The following is a 5,436-nucleotide window of genomic DNA, read 5'->3' on the forward strand; positions in this document are numbered from 1 at the left end:
GAGGTCTTAGTCTTGGGTGCTTCCAGTATGGCCCAAGGTGAGTGATAACAGACTAATCTCGTGAGTGTGGTAGGGTGAAACCCATTGGCAATGACTTTGCAAAGTAGTAGAAGCCACCACGAGTGCATGACCCGCCATAGCTCGACAATCATTCTAAGTTCGGACAGTCAAAGTTAGTGTGGTGTTATGTGTGAAGAGTTTATGTAATGTGAATGAATAGTATGATTGTATGAAGTTAAATAAATTAGTGTATGATTAACCTTTGTTTAAACTAGCTTACCCTGTTGGGTGTTGTGTTTTGTATGTGTTGATGTTCTTTCTTCTACAATGATCATCCTTTGGATGTGAGCAGCGGAAGAAGAGGTTTCTTTGGAGCAAGCTTTGGATGGAGGTGATGCTGCTGAGTAGTTGGCTTAGTTTAGTAGAATATTGTATATAGTTTTGAGTCTCCAATAGTATGTATATAAAGTTTTAAATTTATAGTTGTTTTTGGATGACTATAAAGATAACACTTTATACTTTAGATAGATAACTGTAATACTTTATCATGCATGTAGCTTCTCTTTAATATATTTTATACTATATATTTTGGGATGTTACAATTTTAGTTTTGGGAAGTTTAGTTTGAAATTATAAAGTAATTTATCTTTATTTAATGGATAGTTTATTTGTTTTCTAGAATATAAATTTAAAGCATAAAAGATGTGGATTTTTTATGATGTGAAGTATTGAAGATTATTTTCAATTAGTTGACAAGAGTAATATATAATTTGTAAAGGATGAATTGACTTTCAACATGATCTTGAATGGAAAGTTTGTTTTTATGAAAAAATTAATCAATTTGATTGAATATAAAGTTGAATAGGTAAAATCAAGAGTAGATGAATAATAAAATATTATAAATTACTTTTCAGTATTCATTTTATATGTCTATACATTAATTATATATAAAAGGACAATCAGATAGTAATTTTTTTCTTACTTTAGCCTTATCTTTTGAATAATTATTATTGTATCATAAAGTTTTATTTATATTTGTTCTTTTTATGTTAATATAATATTTTATTATTAAAACTTACATATCAGTACATATAATAATATATAAAATTTTAATTTTCGAAAGTTCAGTTTGAAATTATAAAGTAATTAATCATTAATTTAATGGGTATAGTTTATTTTTTTTCCTAGAATATAAAGCTGAAACATAAAAGATGTGTAGTTTTTATGATGTGAAGCATTCAAGATTATTTTCAATATGATTAGCAAGAGTAATGTATAATTTGTAAAGGTTTTGACTTTCAACATTATCTATGGAAAATTTATTTTTATGAAGAAATTAATCAATTTGATTTAGTATAAAATTGAGGTTTAATCATTCACGAAGTCTCTATTTTCATGTGGAATCTCACTTTAGTCCCATTGTTTATGAAAATCTCAATTGGATCCCAAATTTATGAAAATTGCAACAATTGGATCCTTTCTGTTAAATTGTCTCCAACGACGTTAGTGTGTGTTTGACGTGGCAACTGATGTTGCTGACTGAAGTAGGGACAACTCAAGCACGTGGATAATTCAATTTTTTAAGTAAAAAGAAAATGAAAGTTTTAAATCAAAATTGGGATTGAGATTGTTATTTTATCGAATTAGGGATTGGAATTCTTCTTGAGCTGCTGCTTCCCCTTGAGTTACTTCCTCATGTCATAAGCATCCTCTCCGTCTGCATAATACTTTACTCCACATCATGAATCTTGTACCCCAAGGTCTCGGTGTACAAATTGAAGGTTGCGCAGTTGCTCTTGTGCACGTGCAGGGACACGTACTCGACACCAAACACCTGTGTGGAAGAATCCAATACAAGACCGAGAAAACAAATATATGTAATTATAGTTAGCCTGATTTAATTTTGGTTCTATATTTTACAAAATCCCCAAATGGAACCCTAGATCCCCAATTTTATTCTCTCAGTTTTTAATTATAAGTGATTTTAGTCCCTGAATTTTTTTTCCAATATAATTGATCTATCGAAAGATAGGAGTTGTTATGTACCTGTTCCGTGGTGTTCTGTGTGGCGGTCATGAGTTTGGTGGCGAGACCGAGTTTGCGGTGGGTGCGGAGGACGGCAAGGGAGGTGATGTGGCCGTGGCAGTCGGTAGTTTCCTCCTCCATCTTGGCGAGGACGTAGCCAACGATGCGACCGTTAGTCTTCGGTGACGTAGAGAAGCTGAGGCCATGAGAGGATATGATAAAAGTAATACTTCATCTGGTAGTTCTCAGGGAGGCAGAAGAGGTTGCACGCCTGCATCGCCAGAACGATCCCAATCCCAATCCCTAATTCGATAAAATAACAATCTCAATCTCAATCCCAATTTTGGTTTAAAACTTTCATTTTTTTCTACTTAAAAAAATTGAATTATCCACGTGCTTGAGCTGTCCCTACTTCAGTCAGCCACATCACTTAAGAAACTGACTATAGCGTACCACGTCAAACACACACTAACGTCGTTAGAGACCATTTAACGGAAAGGATCCAATTATTGTAATTTTCAAAAATTTGGAACCTAATTGAGATTTTCATAAACAATAGGACTAAATTGAGATTCCACGCGAAAATAGGAACTTCGTGAATGATTAAACCTAAAATTGAATAGGTGAAATCATGAGTACATTGATGATAAAATATTATATTTCAGTAATCATTTTATATCTATACATTAATGATATATAAAAGGACAACAATTTTGACATTGTAAATTTTTTCTTACTTTTGCTATACTTTTTGAATCATTATTATTCTATCATAAAATTTAATTATTTATATTTATTCTTATTATGTTAATATATTATTTTATTATTAAAACTTACTTATCATATCTGTACATATATAATGATATATAAAATTTTAGTTTTGGAAATTTTAGTTTGAAATTATAAAATAATTAATATTTATTTAATGGGTAGTTTATTTTTTTTCCTGGAATATGAAGCTAAAGAAAAAAGTATTCAAGATTATTTTCAATATGGTTGACAAGAATAATATATAATTTGTAAAAATTGAATTGAGATTTTGAGTGGAAATTTTATTTTTATGAAGAAATTAATCAGTTCGATTTAGTATAAAATTGAATAGGTGAAACAAATGAATAATAAAATATTATGTATTATAGGTGAAATTTTCTCTTTACCTTTTGAATAATTATTATTTTATCATAATATTTTATTTATATTTATTTTAGCACAATCAATACGGATTATTTGAGTATTTTGAAAAATTCTTATGTATATTTTTATAAAAGACTATTTGACGTTCAATTAGTAAGATAATTTATGTTTTCTGAGAGAATAAGTATGAGTGTGTGTCTTTCTTAATAAAATACTATGTGCATTTATAGGATTTTTAGATCATGTGATAAAACTGATAACACTAAGAAAATATCAAGTAATATTGATAAATTTATTGATTTACCATATATATGATAATTAACGAAATAATAGAGATAATGTAATACTATACATGATTTATCAAATATTCTATAAATATATGGTATTAAGGAATATCAAGATGTAATCAGACTACTACTTGGACAACTTTTACTAGGTGTTGTTGGCTTAGGTAGGCTCCTATGCTTGTCTTGACGTGTAACTCGATTGGTGACTGTATTGTATTAATGAGGAGGTTTTTCCTGAAACGTTGCAATGATTGTCCTAAGGTTTGAAATGTTACTTTGAATCAAATGATTCTAATTCATGCTGACGTGGCTGATGCTGAACTTGAAGAATGAAATGTCGAGAATTTACGGATAGTTGTCAACATCCAATTTCGTTTGGATAAGTAAATTTTTTTAAAAAAAATTATTTTCAATTAATGATAGGTAAAAAAGACAAAAAAAATGAAATAATTTTTCTTTAGATTTTCAAACTTTAATTTTATCACAAAAAGAATAATAAAATAAGATAATAATAATAACAAAAATAATAATAAAATAAAATTAAAGAAAAAAGAGAGAAAGGATAATCCAATTAGTTTTTAATTATCACATCTTTTCATGGCCCAACAACCCAAGGGTTTTATACATGTTTTCACTCATACTCTTTGCTTTCTACACCCCTCATAAAACATGTCAAGATAAAATATTTTGAAACCTTTGGTTTTAGAGCAAACAATATTCAAGATAAAATATTTTGAAACCTTTGGTTTTAGAGCAAACAATATTCATGATAATAAGTAGAATTAATATTTTGATATTATGCTATGATTTGTAGCATCTTGTGTTTTCTTTTTCAGGTAAAGAAAGATATGATTATACTAATTTCAAGCAAGATATATGATAATAAATAGAATCAATAATATTATGTTATGATTTGATCTTGGTGATGTTTTTCCATAAGAACCCATTCCTTCCTTATATTCATTTGTAATAAAGGCTAGGATTACAATTTTATTACAATTTGTGTATATAAATACATAACCTATCATATGAAAAAAGACACAGAGAGGAAGACCAGAGGAAAATACCACAAAGGGTAAATATAAAAAGTTCACCATTGAAGAAAAGCTTCAAGAGGTAAGTACTACAACTTGAAATCTTGTGTCAACATGTTTTAGCTATGTGTGAGTGTGTGTATTTCATCTGTTGGTATATAATTCTACACTGGTCACTATTGTTAAAAATTGTTTTCGTTCCTTAATTTCACAACCTCTCATAGTCCTATATATATATATATATATATATATATATATATATATATATATATATATATATATATATATATATATATATATATATATGCACACTTCACACAAACATTGCATACTATCACATGAAACCTTTTATTATATATTAAACAAACGAAAACAACCTTAGAAGTCATTAGAAGTCACACAATATCATAATTGGCATCTTGATACTCACATTTAGGTAAGGAAAACAACTTTGAAACCCTCACTGACAGTTGCGAAAGGGTACAAAACCCCTCAAACGACCTAAATAACGTCCAAAATGGACATCTAGAACCCTGAAAACCCTCTTGAAACTAGTGCAGTCATGCTCGACAACTCTTGAGCGCCTAGGGCTGGTGCTCAGTATTGGCGCCTTTTTGAAACGGGCGCTAATTTGGATGCTTGAGTGCTATTAGTAAGATTAAGACTCAATTTTCTCACTTTGAACACTTTATCCCCAACTTCTAAAGGCCTCTAGGACCCCTCCAAACCTTGAGAAAACTTTGAAAACCTTGTTGTAACTCAATTTAACACTTTAAAACCTAAATTCACTTCCACAAGCTACCCAACTTCAATTCTACACTTTCTAACCCACATATCAGTTTAGCCACTACATAGACAAGTCTAAATACACTTGTTAGCACCCTCCAACACCTCACTTTCATCCCAACTTTCCTACTTTCAATTCCCAACACCTAAAACCTCTAAACTGGACTAGA

At 29.6% G+C, this 5,436-nt stretch overlaps 1 long non-coding RNA gene across 1 annotated transcript; it reads right to left on the reverse strand.

Annotated features, from left to right (window-relative positions):
* Nucleotides 1-1,564: 1,564 nt before the first annotated feature.
* On the reverse strand, nucleotides 1,565-2,409 carry LOC124843801 (uncharacterized). The gene is made up of 2 exons (XR_015779861.1): nucleotides 2,047-2,409; nucleotides 1,565-1,834 (listed from the first exon to the last, which is right to left on the reverse strand). It is a non-coding gene; the product is annotated as an uncharacterized LOC124843801 (long non-coding RNA).
* Nucleotides 2,410-5,436: the final 3,027 nt, after the last annotated feature.

This window comes from Vigna umbellata, chromosome 5, assembly GCF_029865625.1.
Source record: "Vigna umbellata cultivar VRB3 chromosome 5, Vumbellata_1.0, whole genome shotgun sequence".
NCBI classification, from domain to species: Eukaryota; Viridiplantae; Streptophyta; class Magnoliopsida; order Fabales; family Fabaceae; genus Vigna; species Vigna umbellata.